At 40.0% G+C, this 27,350-nt stretch overlaps 2 long non-coding RNA genes across 2 annotated transcripts in view; one reads left to right on the top strand and one right to left on the bottom strand.

The window, feature by feature from the left end:
- LOC309501853 overlaps nucleotides 1–27,350 on the top strand; it is a 197,242-nt gene that overhangs the window by 153,250 nt on the left and 16,642 nt on the right. The gene's annotated exons all lie outside the window — the stretch shown is intronic.
- LOC309501856 lies at nucleotides 20,746–22,135 on the bottom strand. Its single transcript, XR_014207000.1, has 3 exons — nucleotides 21,988–22,135; nucleotides 21,132–21,339; nucleotides 20,746–20,758 (listed from the first exon to the last, which is right to left on the bottom strand). It is a non-coding gene; the product is annotated as an uncharacterized lncRNA (long non-coding RNA).

Below are 27,350 nucleotides of genomic sequence, written 5' to 3'. Positions count from 1 at the left end.
GACAGCAAATTAACCGGAGTCACGGAACAGATTGAGAAACTGGAGGCGTCTGTGACACAGACGATGGATAAAAAAAATAGCTGATGTAACGCAAATGATTGAAACAAGACTGGCCTCTGTGCTGGAAGCCGTTGCCGACCGAGGCACTGAGATACAGGCCCTGACTGCGAGAATGGATACCGCAGACAAGCAAATGGAAGCCATAGACCAGACTGCAGCTGCATCCGAAGCCAAAATCTTAACTTTGGAAAAACAAATCAAACAGCTAAAAGAACGCACTGATCAGCTGGAGAATCACTCCCGGAGATGTAACGTCAGAATACTGGGAATAACAGAGCGCGACGAGGGGACAAACGCGGTAAAATACCTTGAGAGGTGGATCCCCGAGTATCTTCATCTTGACACCGCAGACGGCAGGATCATCCTGGACCGTGCCAATCGTGCGCTGGGCCCGATGCCGCCAAGCGGACAGAGGCCACGTCCCTTCATTGCCAAATTCCACTATTACTCCGATAAAGTCCGGGTAATGGAAGCCGCACGCAAACACCACCAGAATGAGTCCCCGCGCCAACAGAGGATCCTCTTCTTTAACGACTATTCAGTGGAGATCGTCCGTAAACGTAAAGCTTACGACGATGTGAAAGCTCAACTCCGGGAGTTGAAAGTGGAATACGCGTTGTTATATCCAGACATATTGAGGGTGAACACCGACGGAGGAGGTTACCGGCGCTTCTCAACCCCGGGTGAGGCTAAGGTGTATGTTCGCACTTTGGAGTTGGCGCGTTCACCACAAAATGTCTGACGAGCATCTGACAGCTGTATGAAAGGTTAAACCTCTATAATACGTGTTTACAAGATGTTGTTATCTCATAGTACAGGGCTCTTTTAGAAGGAAGAATATGTTTCTAGACCACACGAAATATATATATATATATATATATATATATATATATATATATATATATATATATATATATATATATATATATATATATATATATATATATATATTTGTATTATTTTTATTTTATTTTATTTTTTTAGAGAGAGCTCAAGTGTAGACCATAGATAGTGGAAGCAGCCCTCTGCGGGACTCAGTGTACTTTGAGCACAGCTCTGCTTTGGCACTGCCTGTTCTTTTTCGCGCAGTGCTTTGCCCTTTTCTTTTTTTTGTATGGATGTTTTGAATTTGTTCTCTCTACATTGTTTTTTGTTTGTTTTCTAGCTGTTTTTAGCTCAGCTCCCCCCTCTCTCCATATAAATGTTAACCCAATGTTGACAAAGATATTACTTGCTCAGCCTAATTTAATCTTGATTTTATTTTATTTTTCTTAATTGTTTTAAATGAATGATGGCCAATACAGGACATATAAACTGCATATCACTAAATGTGAAAGGAATTAATAATCCAACTAAAAGGAAAAAAATTATAACCTATTTAAAAAAACAAAAGACAGATATTGCATTCATCCAAGAAACACATCTTACTGACATTGAGCATACAAAATTGAAACGTGACTGGATTGGTAAAGTCTATTACTCCTCATTTTCATCAAGTGCTAGAGGTGTAGCGTTGCTCATAAACAAAAACCTTAGATTTCAATTAAAAACAGTACAAAAGGATACCTCAGGTAGATTTATATTAGTTGACTGTATAATTAACAGGAACAGGTTGACACTGGCATCAATATACGGTCCTAATATAGATGATCCAATTTTCTTTAATAAATTAACCATGAAACTGGCATCCACAGAGGGTCAATGTATTCTGGGAGGAGATTTCAATCTTGTGTTGAACCCGTTATTAGATCGCTCAGCCCCCAAGAACACTACTTTGTCAAAATCTGCAACAGCATTGCATCAAGGCATGAATGAACTTGGGTTAAAAGATGTGTGGAGACTGCAAAACCCGGGTAAAAAAGAATTCTCTTTCTATTCTAATGTCCACAATACATACTCCAGAATTGACCTGTTTTTGACCTCACAAACATTACTGCCTCACATTAAAACATGTCTTTACTTGGCTGCAACCTTATCAGACCACAATGCTCTAATGATGGAAGTGTCTATGCCACAGGAAGGCCCTGCCTCCCATAGATGGAGATTTAAAACATTCCTACTTAAAGATCCCGATTTTGTAAAATATATGAACGACAAGTTAGATATATATTTGGAGACTAACTTAAATACTGCTTCTCACTCAGTTGTTTGGGAAACACTTAAGGCATACTGTATATGAGAGGTAACATTATCTCATATTTATCCCATAAAAATAAACAAAAGAGAGACCAGTTATCGCAACTAGAACATGAAATAAAAATACTTGAAATCCAACATGCCCAAACCAAACAATCCAAAACCCTTAGAGCATTAAAACAAAAACGGACTCTGTATGACAATCTTTGCACTAGTAAAGCTGAAGCAGCCATGGCAAGAACTAAATATCATTACTATGAGTTTGGTAACAAAACTAGCAAGTTGCTTGCCTGGCAGCTAAAGCAAGAAGATACAGGAAAATACATACAATGCATCAAAACTGACGATGACCAGTATTTAGAAGACTCTAAGGACATAAACTTGGAATTAAAAAAATATTATGAAACGTTATATAAAACAGAGCAGTCAACGGAAACTGAAATCAAAGACTTCCTTAATAAATTAGCAATACCCAAACTTACAGTCACAGATAAGAATCTATAAGATGAAGCGATATTAGAAGAGGTTCACCGAGCGATCAAGTCCTTACAAAATAATAGAGCCCCAGGACCTGATGGGTATCCAATTGAATACTTCAAAACTTTCTCAGAAAAAATATTAACACCGCTAACAAACATGATTAGAGAAGCATTCCAAAAAGAAACACTCCCAAAAACATTGGAGTTGGCAACTATTACGCTACTTCCAAAACCTGGAAAGGATCCACAAAAGTGCAGCAATTATAGGCCCCTCAGCCTCCTTAACTCTGATTATAAAATTTTATCGAAAATCATTGCACAACGCTTAGAGAAAGTAGTTCCAAAAATTATCAATACAGACCAAACGGGTTTTATCAAGAACAGACAAGGTGCAGATAATGTTAGGCGACTATTTCATATTATAGAGTACACAAAAAAACATGACCACCCTGCCGTGATCGTCTCTATGGACGCCGAGAAGGCGTTCGACAGGATAGAACCAAACTTTCTTCTTGAGACCATGAGGGCCATGAATTTTGGTGAAAATTTTCTGTGTTTCATTAGGACCCTATTCGACGCCCCCAGATCGCAGATCCTAACAAATGGGGTTCTGTCGGACGCCTTCTCCTTATCACGTGGCTGTCGTCAGGGCTGCCCTTCCTCTCCCGCGCTCTTCTCGATTGCAATAGAACCACTGGCTATTGCCCTGCGATCAGACATATCCATCACTGGCATAAAAATTGGAACGGAAGAGCATAAACTCGCACTCTATGCAGACGACTTATTAGTATTTATATCTCAGCCTATCACATCATTTCCCTCGTTATTGACTAATCTTAAAAAATACAGTGCTGTATCGGGATATAAAATTAATTACTCTAAAAGTGAAGCTTTTCCAATCAACATGACAAACCATTACATAAGTCTGCTTCCAGTTCAATTTAAATGGTGTACGGAGGGCTTCAAATACCTGGGAATCACTATCTGTAGCACTTGTGACAAAATATATGAAGAAAATTACACCTCTTTGCTCACTAAATCTAAAAAAGAGTTACTGAGATGGATGGACCTCCCCTTATCACTGATTGGCAGGGTTAATACAATAAAAATGAATCTATTACCCAAATTTATTTATTTATTCCAGTGTATACCACTGAAGGTTCCTATATCCTTTTTCAAGGAATTAGATAAATCACTAACTTCCTTCCTGTGGCACAACAAAACACAGAGAGTCAAACTCCTTACATTACAGGCACCTTATTCCAAAGGTGGTTTGAATCTCCCAAATTTTAAATTGTATTATTTGGCTGCGCAACTTCGTGCTCTGTGGATGTGGTTTCACTGCAGAGCAGATGAAGTAAAATGGATGTCAATCGAACGACATGAATTTCAGGATAATCCATTAACAATCGTACCATTTTTGGAATCTAAAAAGAAACTAAAAAATCACTCAAAACCCAATAATTTCTGCTACATTTAACGCCTGGCAGCAACTACACGTATCAGTTGGACAAAACATAAAATTATTGGTAAATTCACCTCTCACTAACAATCCCAACATCCCAGCAGCCTTAGCAGATGGAATTTTACAAAACTGGGTGAGAAAAGGAGTAAAAATTGTTAGTGACCTTTATACTAATAATGTATTTTTAAGTTTCAGTCAAATGTTAGAAATTTATGATATAGATAAACGTAACTTTTTCAAATATTTACAAATCAGAAGCTGGATCAAGAGTCAAACTAAAGATAATTTTCCACACAGACCCGAGGAATCTTTACTTGAAAAATGCATTTTCAACTCCAAATGCAATAGAATTAAAGGTTTAATATCTACAGTGTATAAAACCATAAATGACAACTTACCAGCTTATGCCAGATATACAAACAAAGCAAGGTGGGAGTCTGATCTTGGGTGTACTTACACAGAGGAGAATTGGAACAGATTATTGGAGTTGGCACAAACGAAATTGGTGTCCTCTAAACTAGGGGTGTGAACCGACACTGGTCTCACGGTTCGGTTCGATTATGATTATTATGTCATCGATCCGGTTCAATTCGATATCACGATGCATCACGATGCACCGCATCCTCAATTTTAAATTTTACTTCAAAAGTGATGTGTGCGCACATGTGCTCGCCTGTTCGGGAAGTTGCAGTGACAGAAACAGTGACATTCCAGTTTAAGTTTCAAGGGATTAAAACTTGTTTATGACACTAAGAAAAGGAAAATCTGTCAAATAAATTTTGTTTTAAAGAAATGTTCATTTAAAAGCAGCGCTCATTAATCAGTGTATTATGTTACCATTAAAGATGCGCGCATCAACCGTCGCCGAGTCCGCTGTTGAAAGTGATGATCATCCATTTATAATCACGCGTAACAACACAGAATAATTGTAATTTGACCATCGGGTGCGGATACTTAAATCAGAGAAAGTTATTGGGGCGGGTGGATGATTTGTTTTTGGCTGCGGATTCGGGTTACGGAGCTCATCCACTTACTCTAAAGTAGTCAGACTCTGCCGGGCGATAACAGCTCGGGGTGATAACGGCTAACGTGGTTTATCAAGTTAGTGGTATTACCTCCTGCATATTCTATTTGTGCGTGACATGAGCGTACACAGCGCGTGTCTTCTGCAGGTCGTGCTTACCACGTTGTTCATAAAAGCCGAAATGTGCCCAGATGTTGGCTTTTAAAGTAGTTGGAGCATTTTTAATTTTCTCTCACTCGCGTCTCACCTCCCTCTGCCATTGTATGCTACCGCAACAAAGCACGTACAGATGGTGGACAACCAGAATGAGACTTTTACCGCCGCCGTTCCCGCGGCGGCAAAATTGGGATGTGTATTTGCTGCCTTTTACCGCTGAGTGGCGCTGTAATCACAGACTTTGAAAAGTGTCAGTTTATTCTCTTTATGACGTAATCTGCCGCGGCAGTAATCTGAGCTGAGGTCACAGATAAATTCAAGATAAATATTGTGGTTAAACTAATTCAAATTCATTAAATTTAAACAAAGTAGACACACGTTAACATTGTGTGCCCAGTTTTTCTATAATTTAGAAAGGCTATGTCAATAGGTTACTTGTCATTTACTTCGTGTTATTTTAATGTGTTTGTAGATTTATTAACTGAAACATAACAGTGAAATAAATTTAAATAATTTACCGTAAAATTAAAACATTTTCAGGACTCGCAGTTACTAACCGATGTCGGTTTAAGCATTCTTTGTTATATTCAGAATTAAATAGGCTTACATGTTGTTATGATTATCAATTGAATTCTTTAATAAATAATCAACCACAACACAATGCCTATTACTGCCGCAGCAAAAATAAACCAGTCGAATTTCAAAGTCGTTCGCGAAATGACTATAGGCTATACCGGGTGGCGCAAGTGACAGGGCAAAACAGCAGCAACTGCGGCATTTTAAAAGGTAAGTTTCCTATCTGTTTATTAAAAAAAAAAAAAAAAAAAAAAAACATGGCGCTAGATCTTGTAAAAAAAAAAAAAAACTTTTTTCATTATTTGAACAAAAATGAGACTGATTGAATATGTAAAAATATAAACAAACAAAGCAGAGAATAAAACACACTTTTAGGGAAAAAATATAGGCCTATTATGCTACAACAGAATTGGTTAACATTAACGAAAGCAAAATATGTAAACATACATTTCAAACAAAATAAAACAAAACAAATTTGTGGCCGAGATGTAGGCTATAACTTACGTTTCAATAATTCAGATGACAAGGGGTTCAAATCCCGAACAAACATGGGCTACTTTTTTATTATTAATGCAGAGAGATTTGATAGTTCTAAAATATTGCTACACTATATTGTTTTTTTTCTCCTATAGCCTATATTAAATATTTTATATTTATAAAATAAAATTACCATTCATTTCCATTTTACATTAGGGACCATTTTTATCCAACAGAATGGCTGAATTAACATCTACATAATAATAATAATAATAATAAACAGCACAAGGTCTTGTAAAAACACTTTTTTTTTTCGACACATAATTTCGAGACAGTAGGCTAAATTGCCAATGTTAAAAAAATAAAAAGAATATAACAAACTTTTAAAACAGAGAAAATAGTAAACCTGGGCTATTCAGGCGATAGCTCTGTGGTCAATGCATTAACAATAGCCTCTCGGAGCTTCAAACGATCTGAGATCGAATCTCAATGTAGCCGACAGTGTTTATGTTTTTCCGTTCTTGATGCTTAAATATGCATCTGTTTATTAAAGTCAATCATCTTGTTTAATTATCAATTGTACATTACAACATAAATTTGCTACATTCCAGTTGAGCCGCTGCAAAGACGACACATCTGATGAAGGAAGACCGTCAGCCGATCGCACCAGAAAATGAAGATGATGAAGCTCGTCTTTAATCTGCTAAATTATTTTTGTTGTGTGTGTGAATCACTCACGAGATTGAGATGACTGACAGTGATACCCGGCCATAGCAACGGAAGACATTTTTCAAAACAGATCGAACAAATCAGAAAAATACTTTCAATACAGTGTTGCTTTCAATTAAAAAATAAACAATGAAAATGTAAAAGAAAAAGAAAATTAATTAAGTTTGAAAACCCATCGCACATTTCAAGGTACGAATAAAGTGTCGGGACAGTTTATTTATTTAAACAGGGTTGCATCGATAGAGTTTATTCCCTTTGTGATGCAAAATAAGAAACACAGAATCTTATTCTTGCAACATTTAAAATTTCTATTGTCAAAGAAATTGCAGCCAAATTAAAAAATTAAAACGGTACAAAGCGAAAAAAGTTCAAAGCAACATAAATTAAGAACCGGCGTTTTTCTTTGTCTCTCTCGCGCTGGATATTGTTTTAGAAAGTTTGGTCTCCCTCACTGCGCGCGCCGGGTCTCTCTCGAAATGAAGCATTTCAGCGTAAAAAACACCATACAGCTGATAATACTGTATATGTCGCTGTGTGTCATCCACACAAATCACGAAAGAAAAAAACTGTAACAAATAGCCTGTGTTGCTTCAAAGATAAAGCATGCCTTGCTGAATTCACCTTACAATAAAACGAGGTGGGTCGCGAATTAAAGAGCTGAGCTCTGTATCTGCTAAATTGAAATTGTGTGTGGAAAACCTTTAAATACAATCAATAAAACTACAATATTTATAATTTAATAAGATATAGGGCCTACATATGGACTTTTGGAGATTTGGAGATTAATCCTTAAAAGAATTTTGCCTTTGCCTGCTCATCAGGCTGGCTCCGACACTCTCCATATGAAAGACGGAACATTAACACCTCTGTCCTGCACCCCCACGATAAAGCAACTATTGCCTTCTCCAAACCCCCCACAGGCTAGCTGAGTTTGCAAAACAAAACAAAGAGTTTGCCACTCGTCGTGGTGTGCCAAAACACTTAATTATAAACTTCAATATTTCATTCAAAACAATCTCAAAACGCTTTGTGACATTTTGAAAAGCCGTGGATGCATTACTGCCACTGGAACCATGAACGCAACAGAATACTGGTTTTGATTTTATTGTTTGTCGTTTAAACGTCATATAGCCTATATATATATAATTATATATACATAATTATAATTATAATTATATATACATAATTATAGGCCTATATATACATTTTTTTTAACAGAACTGCTTTTGAAATTACGATTGGAATTATTATAGGCTACAGAAGTAAAGTCATTGTATAATATTTGTTCCTTAGTGTAAAATGGAAATGCATGGTGATTTTATTTTGTAAATAGGCTATAAGCAAAAAACTATATGTTTTAGAACTAGACAAATCTCTCTGCATCAACAATAGACTATAAAATGCATTAGGCTAATATACAAATATCAGTAGTCCAAGTTAGTTCGGGATTCGAAACCGTGTCATCTGAATGATCGTAACGTAAGTTCAACCACTCGGCCACGATTCACTCGTTGCGACACGGCCTAACGTTCCAGTGTGTGTTCGCTCACACGAGCGAGAAGCGCTCTTCATTCAAATGAACGCGCCGCCGCGTTTGTCGAACACTAATTCAACATGCCAGAATAAAACCTGGCTTTAGAACAATGCATAGCGCCACTCGTCGTGGTGTGCCAAAAAATGTACAATAATTTAGTTTCATTTATTTCAGTGTTAATGTTTGAGTTAAAAAAAAAATCTCTACAAATTATATTAACACAAAGTCGGCTATAAGAATCCTTTATAGGCTACGTAAAAAAGCAAAGGGCTTACAGTCTTAACATTTAGGCTACTTTGCTTAAATTCGATACATTTATTTTCAGTATAAATTTGTAGGGATGTAATTTCAGTATGCTTTACCAACGCTATGTATTCAATTAAAGTTCCAAGAGGTCTGGTCTCTATATTTCCTTCCCAGCTGACACTAATATGCAAGTGCACAGCAAAAATTACAACTTGTGCTTGCTGCGAACGCAAGTTATTTAAGGTGTCTCAACTGTACACAGTCTACCCTACAGTGTGAATTCGTTACAAGGTTTCATTTAATTAAATTAATGTGCAGCAATTTGTACAAATAGAGTCTATAGGCCTACTATACTGTTGTAGCCATTAAATAATCTCATTTAGTATCATATTTGTTAAAATATTATAATGTTATTTTTTTCCATCTATGTTGAATATGAAAAGTGAACAGCACGAGTAAGATAGGATGCATTATATCGAGAGATGGATATGGAGTGGGTCAGACATGATTTTGACCACTTCATTAAGTTTTGTTTAGTAGAAAACCTTTCTTTAAAGTGAATTTCGTTTTCTATAAATTGTATCTTAATTTTAATCAATTTTTCATCTACCAATTGCTGGATTGAATAAGTAAGAGAAGCAAATATAACAGACACTAATCATGGAGGCGTCCGCGCGGTCACTTGCATTGCACGTCAGCTGGAGCGGATCTCATCCTCCTAACTTAACGAAACTCAGCGTATGCCTCACACAGACATGATAAATACATCAAATACACAAAGCTTGAAATGTCTTCAAACGAAATAATTCAAAACGAAAAGAAAAAGGCTACTCTCTGATTATGTCTTTATGTGCATTTCTCTCTAGGTGCGTTCACTACAAATATGGCGATCGTCAACTTCATCTTTGCAGTCGACACTGTCAGAAAACACTAGTTTATTGATAAAAATCAATGCACGCATCACCGGATTTACAAATACACATCTTGCTTGTTGCACGCACACATATTATGTCGAAAAAACGAAATATTATGTTGAAATAACATTATTATTAATAATACATCTTTTAGAATATTTGATTAAATGCTGATTGTTGCGCTTGTTCAATTGAATAAAATGAAAACTTTAATTGTGATAATTAAAATAATTGAAAATTAAATATTTAGTGGCCAAGTTTTGCTAATTTATTATATAGGCTATTATATGCCTATTGCCTATATTAAGTAGGTCATATTAAGACAAGGCATATATTAAGTTATTTTAGCTGTTATGAGAAAAATAAATCTAACGAAATCTAAAATCTAAATCTAAAAAAAAATTCTAACGCCAATTCAACATGCCAGAATAAAACCAGATTTTTGAACAATGCGTGACGCCACTCGGCCTGGTGTGCCAAAACACTACATTTTAAACTTCAGTGTTTAATTCAAAACAATCTCAAAACGCGTTGTGACATTTTTTTAAAGCAGTAGCCTAGCCTATATACATTAAGGGCAGTGAATCTAGGATCTTAACTAAAACGCGTTCCGCGTAATCTCTCAAAAATTATGCCTAACTACTCCATGTATTATTATTTTTTAAGGACTGCTTTTGAAATCACTATAAATTACTATGCAATAATTGTATCGCTCACGAGAGCTCTTCATTTATCTAATTCCTCAATAGAATAGTAAAAATATTCAGCGTCATTGCTCCTAATATCGTCTCTATTTTTAACTTTTGATTCTATTTTTTCAGTTCTAAAATCTTTGGTTCTATTCTGTTAGCCTAATAGGCCTATTTATATATGTGAAAAATATGCCTATTAGGCTTAGGGTTTTATATTTAACCCACTTACATTTTAAAATACGGCAATTGCTGCTGTTTTGCACAATGTCCCTTTGCGCCACCTGGCGGTCATTTTGGGAACGACTTTGAAATGCGGCTGGTTTATTTTTGCCGCGGTGATTTCGCCGCGGCAGCTGGCGCGGCGGTAATAGGCATTCTGGTTGTCCACCATCTGTACGCGACAAATGACGTAAGAAAAGCGTCAGTACATTATAACCGGTTATGGTCTATTACTGAACCGATACCGAATCGTCCTCGTCTGCATCGCGATGCATCGTAGAAACGATTAATTTTGACACCCCTACTCTAAACACAGACAAATTCAATTCAATATTTACCATAGAACATATTTTACGCCATATAGGTTAAGTAAATTAGGAAATGACATCTCTGATCAATGTCAAAGATGCACCATCTCTGTCGGAACTCTTGTGCACATGCTATGGAGTTGTACCCGTTTGAAGCCATACTGGACTCACATCATCGCAGTAACCTCACGGGTTTGTGGACAGGCTCTGGACGCCGACCCTAGGATTTGGTTACTGGGGGATGTAACCTTACTGAAGGTGAACTCAAATATGAAGCATTTTGTGTTACTAGCAGCAACGGCTGCCAAGAAGTGTATCCTGAAGGATTGGAAGAGTGTCATCCCCCCCAGCCAAAAACACTGGGCTAATGAACTCCTGTCGTACTGCACACCAGAAAAAATTCTACATTCTATCCGAGGAAAACTAGATGACTTTGAACTGATTTGGACTCCTTTTTTGAACATCCTGACCCAACTTGACATGACCACAGACTAGATGTAAATCTATGTTTATTACTGTTTATTTCTATTTTTATGATTATTTAATATCTTGCCTTATGGAGAGAGGGTTTTTGTTGTTTATTCCATTGTTTTCTTTTTGTTTTTGTGTTTTGTAAAAAATTAAAACTATAAATAAAATATTTTTGAAAAAAAAGAAAAAAAAGAAAGAAATTGGGGATGAAGGGTCTGTAGTAGGAGAGGAACCCAAGGATCTGGCGCACATCACCCACTGTGGCAGGGGTCTTCTCTTTTAACGCCTGCACCGGAGCCATCTCTGCAGGGTCCATTGTGTAACCCTCTCCTGTCACCAACTTGCCAAGAAACCTCACACTCGATCTAAACAGCTCACATTTCTTTGGAGTCAGCTTCACACCATGTTCCTTGTAACGCTGGAGAACAAGACGGATGTGCTCCAAGTGCTCCTTGAAGCTCCTACTGTGTACCAGGTTGTCATCAAGGTACGGGAGGCAAATTGTGTCTCTCAGGTCTGCCAAATAGTGCTCCATACTCTGAAACTCTGCGGGTGCCGAGCTGAGGCCAAAGGGTATGCGCACCCATTCATAAAGCCCCCAGGGTGTGATGAAAGCTGTGAGAGGGCGGCTCTCCTCATCCAGATAACCCTGGTGGTACGCTTTACCCTGGTCTAAGACCGAGAACCACGAGCTTCCACCCAAAGCATCCAACATATCCTGAATCCTCGGTATCGGATGGCGGTCGGGGACTGACTTACGGTTGAGTTCTCTGAAGTCAACACAGAGACGAAGACTACCGTCCTTCTTACGGACACACACCACTGGCGATGAATAAGGGGATCGAGAGTGTGTGATCCACCCTCTTCTCAATAGATCCTACAAGTACTCCTTAACCTCATTGTGAAGAGGCTTTGGGACAGACATGTAGGTCTTTTGGACAGGGCTGGTATCTTGGAGAGTTATATGCATCTTGAGGGATGGTATACAGCCCACATCATCACTGTCAAAGGAAAAGGCTTCACATTCCTCCCTCAACACCCTCCTTACCGCCTCCTGCTGTCCTTCTGGGAGATGACAGAGATCTACAGGGGGGTCCCATGACATTGGTCTTCCTGCCTGCTTGTTATCTGGCTGTGTTCTACTTGCTTCGCTAGACTTTGTCTCTTCGTTGTCCTCCATTACGGCTGTCGTCTCATTCTCTGTTGTTCGCACAGGTGCTGTGTATACGGTCTTGATGGGCTCCAGGTGACCAATCACTCTGTGACGGTCGAGATAGATGGTGCGATCCGTAGTGTTGGTCATGGAGATGGGTATGTATGGCACTCTTTTTTCTGGGATCTGCACCAGTACATCATTGTATATCACGCCTTCTGGTGGAGGAATAAGCATGTCAGGTGAAAAGAACATCTGTTGGCCTTGGGCTCGTGAACTTACATGCGCTCTTATATAGACAGTGGTGACTTGTTTTGCTGGTATGGGTACTCTTTTTCCGCCAGTACGAACTACTCCAGTCTCTGAATCAGCGTTCTGCATCAACTTCACCACACGATGAGCAGTCTTCACTGTTATCGCAAAAGCTTTACTCACTTTGTGTGCCAGCTGCTTCCTTTCACCCTCAGTGTCTTCCTCTTTTCTGTTGAGGATGGCCTCAATGACGTTGTAACCGATAATGGGGTCACTGGCAACTGCTGGGTCGCTTGACACTAGTACTGGCACTTGTAAATCATTTGTCTTGGTGTGGTCACTGCCTAGTCTGAAACTGACTTCAATCCAGCCGATATATGGAATGGGGGTGTCATTAGCAGCAAAGACTGTCAGTGTCTCATCCCCCAATAACTCTGAGATGGGTTTGACAACAGTGTGGGGTAGGTGGTTCAGTCGCCAGAGGTCATTCACAATGCTGGATTGTGCTCCCGTGTCCCACAGAGCTCTAACTGGGCAATTGTCCATAACGCAATCTACAATGCATCGGCTACCCACAAGGCTTATCAACTGTGGCTGATGTCGAGGCGCTATGTAGTTAATCACACTTACAGCTGATGAGGCTCCAGCTGCTCTCTTTTCAAAGGCTGTTGTTGGTTGTCGTGGTGGGGTGGTGGCTGGGCTGGGTGGTGGCTGCTCGTTTCGGGGCAATTGGCTTTGGACTACTGCTGGGCCCACCTCAGTAGTCCCTGCCCGTTTCCCTGCCCGTTTCCCGACGTGGTTCTGCACCCGCGAGAGAAGTGGCCCTCCTGCCCACATTTGAAACAGTGCGAACAGTTCTCACCTGTTCCTTCCTCCTTGCACTTTTTGCAGCCTCTCCCTCCCGGCTTCAGTCCATGAGGGCGGGGACTTGCCTCCATTACAGCCCGAAACATCTGCTGCATTTCCTTGCGAAGCTCTTCCATCATCTGCTGCGCGTTTATGCTGTCAGGCTTAGTCTCATTCCGCTTTACTGTTTTAATTGACGCTGTTGAGTCGGACTCCATGTGTTTAGAGGGGCTCTGGCCAGGTGTGGATTTTACCTGAGAGTCTGCTTGAAGCTCTTGTACTTTGGGAGTTTTACCAGCAGTGGATCTTTTTCGTTTCTCCTGTCTCTCACTTTCGACTTTGGCCGCCTCATCCACTTGCTGTATCAGTTCCTCATCTGTTATGCTCACATCGCTGAGATGGGGTAGAATTTGGAACTTTACAGAATCGCTCAACAGTCCAGTTTCGATCGAGCGGAGGAACTTGCGCTGAATGACAGCTCTGCTGTACTGCTCATCGGTGTCTTCGTTCGCGGCTTTCCACAACAGTTTCTCTTTCAGCTCGATCGCACGGAATACAAAGTTCAGGGCAGTCTCTTTGGGCTCTTGGGAGATGTTAAGAAGCTGGTGGTAAAGCTCTGTCGAACTGTCTACTCGATAGTGGCCCTTTAGGATGGTGAGGAGTGCACTGAGCGTCAGCCCACGCTTGATCTCTAACATGTCTCTCAACGGCAGTCCTGGACTGACAGCCCTGATTACAGCCTCAACCACTTCAGTCTGTGTGTGCCCCTTTTGTATTCCCAGCTCAATCTGGCGGACTAAACTGAGATACGACAATTTGTCCCTCTGACCACTCTCTCCAATTTGCCCACAAATTTTAAACTCCCTTCGCATCGTTACCTCCGGCAATGGGCTAACTGGCTCTAGCCGGCTCTTGAATGGTGAATCAGTCTTTAAAAGAGAGGTGTGTGGTGAGAAATCTTTTTTTAGTTCTTCTTTTGTAGCTGGCTTCTCTGATGGGAACACTTTATCTGACTGACTACGCCCCCTACTTTGTCTTTCAATGAATGATAATAAATCAACACAGTACTGTTCACCTGCATCACCATCTAGTTTCTCCTCAAGCTCATCCAATTGACACTCGGCCATCCTGATGAGCGCCCTCCGTGTCCTGCCGCGGGACTCTCCACTGTCCAGGCTATCACATTTCAGGTACCTGCAGATGTCAACGAGAGAATCTTCCCCTAGCTGCCACAGAGCTGCACTCACTTTATCACGTACGTTCTGACTGGCGTCCATTTTGTGCAAGGTTCGACTCGTTGGGAAGGAGGGGGTTAATGGTGCTGGTCACTCTGTCGCCTCCTCTTGGCTGGCTCGCCAAAATATGTTACACTTTTAGGAATGAAGCGATGTCACTTCCTGGGGCAACACATTTATTTATCTGTATAAAACACATAGAAAGCATTGTTCAAACATGGAGCACATTTCTCTGCACTTGCGCGCTTCATCTCGTGCTGAATACTAGGCTACTTCTATGCTCTTATCCTGTGATACCTTTACAAATTATCATAAACAATCACATGTCTGATAGTGCAAATGTCTAAACTGGTACGTAACACTAGGCGCATTACTCTTTATACAATACTCAATTCTCAAGAAATACATGCTCTAAATACATAAACATATTAACATAGATCTAAACATGTGCTGTGCCTGCTATCGAACGACATAAAAGGAAAGGTCTGATGAATACCATCATTAAAGTATTACAAACTCTCTTTTTAAAATGAATACAAGTGAATCATTAAACATAACCATGAAAATAGCATTTGGAATTAGTAACAGTAGATATTCAGATCTCAGTAATAGTTTAGTCTACATTCACATTACTCTAGCATTGATAACTGCACACATATTTTAATACTCTTTCATATCACTGTTTTAATTATCTTTTAATCCGTTTTTACTCTTTCATGAAATATGCTAATGAACTGACTATATCATGAACTAGGTTTCAACCGTTTAACAGTTACTGTGTTCTCACTATAAACTCAGAAAATGATTAATAAAAATGTTTTACCTCTGAATCTGACTGGAGTCACTACACACGACTTAATAATGTTCGTACACCTCTATTTGGTTAATTATCCCTCGTCACGCACTCACATCTCGATCTTTTTAGGCCTTTATTCCTCTGTTTTGCTCACATTAAAAGTTACTAATTTTCCTCTTGAGTTGTTAACACTATCGTCCGCCATTTCACGCACGACCCTCTTAATCACCGTCAAAACTCCACTTTTCCTAACGTCTCAGGCACGAACTACAGCTCTATAAGAATACAATACTGTTATGAATCTACTAGTATAAAGATTATTGTCAGCTTACCTGTATAAAACACATAGAAAGCATTGTTCAAACATGGAGCATATTTCTCTGCACTTGCGCGCTTCATCTCGTGCTGAATACTACTTCTATGCTGCTAGCTAGTCAGCCACTCATGCGCCGTGCAACTCCCGGGTGCCCCCTGCTGACGACTCCGAGTTTCACCAAATTGAACACAATGCAATAAAGTAATACAAGTAACTAACAATAACTTTAACAGTTCGAAATTTAAAGGGAGGTGCACTGATATCTGTCCCGTTTTACCTTCTTAGTGCTACACATGCGTAAATATAACTCCACCTGTTGACCAAAGTGCGGTACTGCAGAAGCAACACAACTGCAATTTCGTTCATTTAACCTTAAGTGAGTTGTGTAAATGTGAGAAATTACTTTTTCTAATTCTGTCAAGACAGCTGTTTTAGTTTTAATGCACAAACATAAGAGCATTATTTAATTTGAACATAGTTACATTCTTTAGACCAGCGTTTCTCAAACTGTGGGGCGCGCCCCACTGTGGGGAATTGAGACGTGACAGGTGGGGCGCCAAACAGGAGGAAATTTTCCTTTTTATGCCTTATATGGTAACGTGAGATCAAATCTTCCGGAATCTGGAGCAAGACCGCGCACTAGACAAGAGAGTGACAGCGCGGTGTGTGTGTGTGTGTTCAACACGTCATCTCAGTTTCATTTTTGTATTCATGGTTACAAATGAAATGTTTAACCTTTTGAGCGGTATCTGGTTTGGTCCCATATATAGGATTTTTATTTCTGTGCCCCTGAGAGTACGGTCCCACCAGAGCAGGGGCGGAGTGGGGCCAAAAAATCTACCGGGAAATTTCGTAGACCACCGGCCCTCGGTGGTCAAAAAACAAACAAATTATAATAATAATAATTTTCTCAAAAATATAGCGTTGAATGAGAGAATATTAAATATATATTTTTTGTTCCCATTTGCTCAAATGGCAAAAGAAAAACTCCTCTATAGTTTTTTCACAACTTTCAAAAAGAGGAGAAAAATGGCGAGAGATGGATAATGGCAGTCAGAACTCAGAAGAGAGAAATATGTCAATTTGTCATCACTCCCACAGACGCTGTATTAGAAACCCTCACAGCAGCATTAACTCGTTTTTTGTAATTTTATAAAAAGGTAATATAATATAAAGTATAGTGTTATAAATGTAAATACATATTTTTTTAAATTGAAAAAACTTTCCAGGATTCATGCTGATGATGACCATTAAAACGTGTCATCATCACCCTGTTGAAATTGGTCTGAGTAATGCACATAATGGATTACGTAATCAGAGTAGCCTTTTTCTTTTCGTTTTGAATTATTTCATTTAAAGACATTTCAAGCTTTGTGTATTTGATGTATTTCTCATGTCTGTGTGAGGCATACACTGAGTTTCGTTAAGTTAGGATGAGATGCGCTCCAGTTAACGTGCAATGCAAGTGACCGCGCGGGCGCCTCCATGATTATATTGTCTGTTATATTTGCTTCTTATTTATTAAATCCAGGCAATTGGTTGATGAAAAATTTATTAAAATTAAGATATAATTTATACAAAACGAAATTCACTTTAAAGAAAGGTTTTTTTACAAAACAAAACTTAATGAAGTGGTCAAAATCATGTCTGACCCGCTCCATGTCCCTCGATATATTGTGCATCCTATCTTACTCCTGCTGTTCACTTTTCATAAATCAACATAAATGGAAAAAAAATTACATTATAATATTTTAACAAATATGAAACTAAATGCGCTTATTTAATGGCTACAACAGTATAGTAGGCCTACAGACTCTCTATTTGTACAAATTGCTGCACATTCATTTAATTCAGAATTTTGCACACACAAGTTGAAAGGCATTTGTTCAAATCAAATTCACGGATAATTGTGCGTGCATTTATTAATCATTATGATACTAAAATCATAACAAAGTAGGCTGCTATGTACAAAAAAAGCAGATGAGCCCAGAATATGAATGCAACGTTTAACGTTAAGCATTTTCCTCCCATAGGAAACCATTATAAGAACGCTTAATGTGGCTTAATGCAGATTAGAATGTCCCCTTATTATGTCGAAATAACGAGATATTATGTCGAAATAACATAGGCCTATATTATGTCGAAATAACGACTTATTATGTCGAAATAACGACTTCTCATGTCGAAATAACGAGATATTATGTTGAAATAACGACTTAATATCTCGAAAAACAAGATAAGTTTTCTTTTTTTTTCTTCAAAATGCGGTTCAGGGCTTCAATAGAATACAGCCTGAATATAATTGCTTCCAGAAATGATTTTTGGGGGTGCTATCGGGGTGCTTTGGTCTTCCTTGGGGGTGCTGAAGCACCTGCTAGCCCCTCCCTAGCGCCACCCATGCTCAGTGCCACCTTTCAGTTTTCTTTTTTGCCTTTTCATCATTTAACTCACTCACACAGGCATTAGACTTCCAAAATGTGACGAGGAAAAAGAGGTGTTCGGCGGCTTTTTACATCAAAGGCCGGCCCGACAGGCTATGCCATTTGGGGAGGGGCCGCTCACTGATCCCCCTATGATTTTGAAAATCCTAGAGATGGTTGGACCTGCCGAACAGGTTGAGCACTTTTACAGTAGCTATATACTGTGTTGAGCAGAGAGGCTGCACAGTTTAACCAGCGGGAAGCGGCCGCACATCAGGCCGCCGGATGGTGTTGTTAATATAACTCGCAATGTATAACTATTATCAGACCGGCCCTCGCGTCCTCAAAACACTTCCAGCCCATCGGGAAATGTCCCGACTCTCCCGATTGCCACTCCGCCCCTGCACCAGAGCCATATATACCCCTTTTCCACCAAGGCAGAGCTGGTGCTGGTTCGGAGCCAGAGCCTAGTTTCAAATCGGTTCTTTGTTTTTCCACCGCCAAAGCACCAGCTCCGAACCAGTAAAACTGGTTCTTAAGTAGCACCAAATCATTGCAGGGTCTAGAACGGAGCCAAGAAAGAACCGCTTGCGTCAGAGGCTGGGGGCGGGGTTACCGTGGCCAACAAGACTGAAGAGAAACTTGTGACCGCCATTTTTAAATAGCAGCTAGTCGAGCTAATAGCAGCTCGATTATAATATCCGTCTATGTAAGTTACGGCGAGCTGCACGAACGCGTTGGATTCGCCGTGTTTGGATGCCGATTTATTTTCGCAAACCCATGAGCATCCATAGTAACGCAACGTCTATTATTGTTGATGCCTTGTTCGAGATGCATCGGAGCAGCGTGGACCGATCAGAGCTGCGGGAGTGTTTGGAGATCATACGACTCCTTGTGCTTTTTGATCGCTTTCGCAGTGCTTTGATTTCATGTGCTGATCGTTCTGCGAGAAGCCGATGCATCTCGAACAAGTCTGGTGTGTTTGTGTTTGTGTTTGGCGCTGCCGCACGCGCGTTGCTGGGCAACATGATACGTATGCAGTGACGTAAGATATAGCTCTGTTGTGGCTCTCTGGCCGGTGGAAACGCAAACCGGTTCTTAGTAAGCTCGTCAGTCGAACCAACTCCGAACTGGCAATAGCTCTAGCTCTGAACCAGCACCCGGTTCTTGTTGGTGGAAAAGGGGTAATAGAGAGAGAGTTGCGACAACGGAAGTTCAAAATGCTTAGTTGTCACGTGATTCGCGTAGACCTCAGATAGTTCCAGGAAGTGCTTCAGCGCCAATTCAAATCGATGGAGTTAGAGAGCAGAACTTTGATTTTTGGTAGTTTGTAGTGAATAAATTAATTGATTTACAATATGTATATAATACACTGATATGTGAATGTAGTATGTGTTTGTAGTTACAGTAATTTTATTTTTAAAAGATAAAAATCTGCTAGTATTTAATGTTTATAGGTCAACCAGCGTTGCCTGCCGTTTGTTAACATATTTCTGGCTACGTACGTTAACTGTTACCTTGGTTAAAGACCGTGTTGCAGTTGTTTTGAAGTATTTGAAGTATTTCATTTAGTTTCGCGTTTAAAGTCTGTGTAGAGAGAATGGTGTCATCTTAGCGGCCCCTAATTTAATAACAAATGATCGTTCCGACGGAAGCGAATCAATGAACAATAACTTTAGCTGGAAAATAACTTTATTAAAGAACCGCTATAAAGCCAAAACAATCCCTGTTACCATAAATTATACGTGTAAAGCTGTTTTGAAACAATCTACATTGTTAAAAGTGCTATATAAATGAAGATGACTAGACTATTTTTTTGTTCTTAAACTAGAATATTTAAAGGTATCACGTAATGTTCACTATGGTTTCACAAGGACAGAGACTTGCAGGTAACAGGTGTTTGTCTTAAAAAAATCCATTGCAAACAAGTAAAATGTATAATTTAATTAAGTGAAATTTCATTCATCTTAATGTTTACAATGCTTATGCACTTATTACTGTATAAATTAATACATAATATATTAATGTATAATATTCCATTTTCAAACAAAACATGATTATACACACACACACATTATTTCATTAGTGTCTATGTGCATTTACTTTTAACATAATATGATAAATTCATGACCTACATCACTTTAATCTATAAAAACCTATTTATTTGGTTATTTTATTATAGTAATTAAAGTATACATGATAATGCATCGTCCAGAGGAGCCTTAATGATGAGTGAAAAGGGTTGTAGATCTCTCTCAAATACTGGTAAAAACTGCTTTCAAGTATGGGTAGGTTGGTACACTTTCCATGCCAGGTGAATTTAAACATTTAGAAATGTTTACAGCTGAAACTTGTTTAAATAAAAAAATAAATAAAAAGTTCACTACTCAAAAATATACATTACATCAGTTTTAATATACAGGGTGGGCCATTTATATGGATACACCGTGGTGGCATGGGAGTGGTTGGTGATATTGAGGTCCTGTTTGTGGCACATTAGTATATGTCATGGTCACCACCCATCTTGAGGAGTTTGCCCCCTCACATGTACTGGTGTGCCACAAACGGGACTTTGGTGTCACCAGCCATTCCCATGTTGTTGCGGTGTATCCATATAAATGGCCCACCCTGTATATATATATACTTTTGCATTGATTTAGCACAATGGGATTTATAAATGTCTAATAAACTGCACGTCAAGCATGTTGTCTGTCATTTCCTCTATGTTGTTCTTGTGGTGTCTGACACAGAGAGGAGAAAATATGCTGAAACTGAAGGTGAGGGTACAGCGTCAGTGCAGGGAGTCTTCACGATCCACTGAATCCCTTTGAGCTTCTTGTGTTGAGAGAGATAAAGGAGACAAAAACGGGACAAATTATATACAGTAGTAGTATATATTACATGTTGTGGTATTTAGTATCATTCCCCATTAAGTCTAGTGTGATTTGTTTTTTAAAATGGCTTGCTGCTTTTAAGCATTGTTTTTAATCTCACAAATAAAATTCCATTTCCCTTTCCCATCAATCCAAAAATCAGCTGAGCTGAAACATAATATAGACAGCCTAATAGTCAACAGAAACACAATGTCTAAAAAACTCCACCCATACGTTTTTGTTACTCAAAAATGCAATCTAAAATAATGTTTTGTTATTGCACATTTAATGAGGAATGAAACGGATATGATCATTTTATCACTTCCACATATCACACTCCCCAATGTTATATTTAACCCCTGTTTAGAAGCCTTTCCCTCTTATTACACAACAAAGGATAAAACTGCATTAATAGAACGGGTTTAACCATTAATAGGCTGTTAGTGGTTTGTTATGCGCTACTAACTTTATCCAATGACCTATCTTTTATCTGATAACGTCCCCTAAAACTACTAATTTAGAGAGCAATAATCAACTAGCATGCTTTAATACAAGTTAATTTGATTCAGATGTACTGATAATATACAATCGTATTCTTAAAACGTCTTACCTTTTATAAAAGTCCATCACAAACGGTCTGTTCTACCGCGCTGCTGCTACTTCCGGGAACTATTGAGGGGCTCCACGAGCCGCCATTGCTGTAAAAAAGCGTTCCATTGTTGTCAATGGAGTTGTCGCAACTCTCTCTCTATATGGCTCTGGGTCCCACATATGGGATTTAGAATGTTCAGTGACGTGACATCACTGCCAGATTCAAATTGTGCTTTCGCGCGTTGGTTGGCGCTGAGCCAGAGTTGGACGCGCTCAGCGCTGTCATATATCACAACTATGCAGTGTTTTCAACCTCATAATGTTTATTTTAGGTTTCAGACATTTAAATACACATAAGCACTAGTAAAACAATACATTTGGAGTTTGTAAAATACACACTGATGTCTGTGGAAGCAGCAATAACAATCTATTCAAATATAATTTGCCGACATGTGTTATTCACATCAGACAAACATAGTGGAAGTAACTATAAAGTTTACTCTATTCTTCTCGGAGTTCACCGGCCACTTTCTTGCATGTATTTCGGGAGAAACTGATGGCAGACAGGACTCTCTGAACTGCGTCGCAAAGAAACATTGCGGCGCCCATCTCACGTTATAGATCAAGATAATTTATAAAGGTTTTTAAACGACCAAACACTTACAAATTTTTGAGAATCGGAATATCAGATAGTTGATGACATGGTAAGCAAGTTTGTGAATATTTTGAAATAAAAAAGGAAAAAGGATATTAAAGTCGGCATGAAATCAAATTTGACAAATCTTCTTTTTATATGTAATATTGTAGTGTTTATTATAAATGATTTATCTGTGCACTTCATTATTTTTTTTAAATTCATTTACCCTTATAATCTTTAATCAAATACATTACCCTTCCCTCCCCCCTCGAAACGACCTCTCTTCTCTTTCGGTCACGTGCCATGGCGAAAGGGTGCGGCCAGAGCCGATGAGGGTGCGGCTATCGGTGTCTGTCTCGTTTTGAGTCAAGTCAAGTTATCAGTCAAGTTCACCCTCGAGAGCATCTCGAAGTGTCCGAATGGTAGGCTATCTATCTTATCTAAATCTAGTTATTTACTTATCGGACACGTCGAGATGCTCTCGATGGTGAACTTGACTGATAACTTGACTTGACTCATCTTGGTTCGCGGGAGGCTCATTTAAATATGGGCTGATTCCTGCCTGCAAATTTAGCTGCTCGTCCTCGTTCTCGTCGCCGGGCTCCTCAATAAAAAATCCTTCATGGGAGGGTAACGGTGGGGAGTCCGGTGGAGAGAAATCCTACACAACTGAATGTAAACTGGCATTCAAATCTGCCTCCATTTTGTTTGCAACGCCCAACCTCCAACGATCCAATCAATTCCCGAAGGACGAAATCAAGCCCCGCCCTACATTTTTTTTCTAATTTCAGAAGCCGTTTCACGCGGATATACGTCACAACAAGGAAAAAATGACAATCTCAACTTCCGTTTCATGCCGACTTTAAGGCGATCTGTCATACAGTGTTATTGTGGCTGCGGTGTGTCACGTGACAAATATGACGCGTCGCCATGGAAACATTAAGCGGGAATGTTCTAAAATAACAGTCGCCTTGAAAAAAAACAATAACAAAACATGGATAAATTTGTGACACGGACCTCAAAAGTTGTCGAGCCAGCGCCAGCAGAGAGACACAAGCCAGACGGACCTAATCAACCAAAAAGCCAACCGAAAAGAAAATATGATGATGGGTATCTTGCTCTTGGATTCACGGCAGCGCGGTGGTGGGGGCAGCGGTGGTGGTGCCGCATTTGAAAACCGCCGAACCGGAAGTGACGCAACATGAGGGAGAGCGGTCAAAGTAAACAATAGGAAAGCAATGGATCGCAATGACAGCTCGGAAAGCTGGGGGAATTGTAGCCTAAATGTTTACTCGTATGATATATATAATTCATATAATTGATATGATGATATCATATAATTATGAGCCTGATATGAAGCCTGAGCAGGACAGGCCAGGGTTAGACAGAACAACGGTGAGTTGTGGTGTGAGGAGAACAGGGCAAGAGAACAGTGTTAGCTTATAGATGTATTCACGTTAGCCTGGCGATATGTATAACACTATGCTCAGATCACAATACTGTACAGATTATTATCATCATGTATCAGGCAATAGCAAAGCTAGTATTTAGACCCTGACCTGCATGTGTTGTGTGTGTCAGCCATTAGGAGACAGTTTCCAGAGGAAGGGGGACTTTATAAAGGCTTTGAATTGACCCATTTGGTGACGATGAATACAAAAAATTATCACAATCACAACTGTCTTACTGTGTAAAAACTTTATATGTAGAAACAGCCAACACAAACATTAAAGTCGGTTTGTACAGATTGAAAATGAATTATAGAACAACATAATATATTATATTTATAATAATAATAATAATAATAATAAGTGTTGGCTGCAGACTAATAACAAACACATAAATGCATTACAAGTTTATGTAGGATATGTTAATGAATTAAATTAAGACAGGCACATTTTGTAAAACAGATGTACAATAAGTGATGTCTGACGGATCCGTGAGCGTCATGTTTCCCGCCGGTGTAGCAGTCGATTCTGTTCCCTACAGGAATTGTGTTCCCCCTCAAAGAGGCATGTCTGCGCATGCCTAGAAGATGCATCAAACCACAACTGGAAGTACGGAAAGCGAAAAAGGCCAAACGCATTGGCGCAACATTCAATTGTCAGCATAATAAAATGGTTCTCACACTCCAGTAATATTTCTGTCAAAACAAAAACTCAATGCCTCATATTATTGTCTTTATATTATTATGTCAGTATTATTTATAAAGATTGCAAAACGTCAGAGATGACAGGTTTATGAAATACAACTTTGTAAACAGTATACAAAATGTATTAATATGTTAAATGTCACCAAAATACACATAAAAAAAAAAAGAGTTCATCATATTATTGTCAAAAGGTAAACACATTTTCAGGTGACACCTTTTATATTCCCTGTTTGAAAATAAATAAATAAATAAATATGAATAAAACCATATTGCTATTTTTCTTTAATATTTTTCACATGCAAGATACATGGGTGCAACATAACATTCTAGTAATTAATTCATTAAAAATTTCTGAGGGCACTAATTAGCTTTAATTAATCAAATTAATCAATGGTGTTATAAATTGGGGAGATGACCACACAACATTGTCACCTGAATTTCTATTCTTGCTGGCACATTCCAACAATGGATCCAAAAATATATGAAGAAATCATGAGCTATAAAACTCAAGGCACATATCCATTTGGTATAAAAAAAGACCATAAATATGTGATTCGCAGACGTTGCTCCAATTTCCAAATTCATGGTAAGTAATCTATTCTAAATTATAATTATTTTTGAAAGTGAAGATAACATAACTCCACAGACAGGAGCGAGGTATAGTAATACACCAAGACTTGATAGAAACATAAAAACGTCTCGGTTACGGATGTAACCCTCGTTCCCTGAGTGGGAACGGAGACGTTACGTCGGATGACGACGATTGGGGTTTCGCTTAGAAGCCTATCACCTTCGAGTATATAAAACGAGCCAATGGCAATGAAATGCCATGGGTCTGCGGAATTTGCATAGCGTAACTCCGCCCGCCGCAGGGGGTATATAAGGAAGTACGCTGGCACAATGCAGATATGTCTTCGCTGAGGAGCCGAGACTAGCCCCAGGCGTTTTTCAGCGGTACAGCGGAAGTGGCAGGAAGACGTAACGTCTCCGTTCCCACTCAGGGAACGAGGGTTACATCCGTAACCGAGACGTTCCCTTTCGTGGTCACTCCGAGTTACGTCGGATGACGACGATTGGGGTTCCAGTCTAATCACGCCACCTCGGCTGTCTTCCAGTGCCCTGCGTAAATCTGAGCTCCCTGTTGTGAGACTAGCACGAACGAAGGAGTCCTACTTAACACAGGGATACCAAGGTACACTGGGAAGCATATCTCCAGAGAGAAATATGCAATTATGCCCAGCCATTGATGGGGGGGACTTAGAATACACATATGACCCAGAGGGCTGCATATGGAAAATCACTGGGGTGTCCAGCCGCAGGTGGAATTTTAAACCCCAGGGGTGGCAAGGTGGCTTGCCAAGGGAAAGACACACGCTCACAAGGAGACTTACAGTGGAATACACATGTGGGGGTCGCCCAGAGGGGGAACCATGCACATGGAGGCACCTAGTCAAGCGCAAAAACTGCGTTATGGCAGATTGGCATAACTCAGGCGTTGACGTAACCAGTGCTGGAGGAAACTCAGAGCTTATCAGACTCACCTGAGAGAAATATCGCACGTATCCCGTCCGTGGAGAGGAATGGCGAGCAAGCGAAGACACCTGAGCAGAATCTAGCACCGGCTGGTTGAAGCGAGTACATGAGAAGAAACTGGCTCTACTCGGAGATTATAGAATCTCGCGAATGTGTTGGGTGTCGCCCAGCCTGCAGCTCTACAAATGTCTGTTAGCGAGGCGCCATGCGCTAGAGCCCAAGAGGAAGCCACACTACGTGTGGAGTGGGCTTTCACACCAAGGGGGCACGGACGACCTTGCTGCTGGTATGCCACAGCAATGGTATCCACTATCCAGTGGGATAACCTTTGCTTTGAGAGAGCCTTTCCCTTCAGCTTCCCACCATGACAGACAAAGAGCTGGTCTGAGGTCCTGAAACACCGCGTTCTGTCTACGTAAGCACGGAGGGCGCGTACTGGACAGAGCAGTGCCAAGGCTGGGTCTGCCTCCTCCAAGGGCAGCGCTTGCAGGTTCACTACCTGGTCTCGAAAGGGTGTGGTAGGAACCTTGGGCACGTATCCAAGCCGGGGTCTCAGGATCACGTGAGAGTTAGCCGGCCCGAATTCCAGGCACGCTTCGTCAACCGAAAATGCCTGCAGGTCCCCTACCCTCTTGATGGAGGCCAATGCAACCAGGAGCGCTGTCTTCATTGACAGGAACTTAAGCTCCACTGACTGTAAAGGCTCAAATGGAGCACTCTGCAGGGCAGTTAGAACCACTGAGAGGTCCCAAGAGGGTACGAAGGGAGGACGAGGAGGATTTAGTCTCCTCGCTCCCCTCAGGAACCTGACGATCAGGTCGTGCCTTCCCAGAGACTTACCATCAACTGCTTCGTGATGTGCGGCAATGGCGGCAACATACACTTTCAGGGTGGAGGGAGACAGCCTTCGCTCCAACCCTTCTTGCAGGAAGGAAAGCACGACACTGATCGGGCATTTCGTGGGTTCTTGATGTTTAGAAGAACACCAGTTGACGAAGAGGTTCCACTTCAACGCATAGGCATGTCTCGTGGACGATGCTCTAGCGGAAGTGATGGTAGC

This window comes from Leuciscus leuciscus (genome assembly GCF_965113295.1).
Source record: "Leuciscus leuciscus genome assembly, chromosome: 6".
NCBI lineage: Eukaryota > Metazoa > Chordata > Actinopteri > Cypriniformes > Leuciscidae > Leuciscus > Leuciscus leuciscus.
Note: the sequence above shows the minus strand (reverse complement) of the source record. Positions and strands in the feature narration are given on the sequence as shown.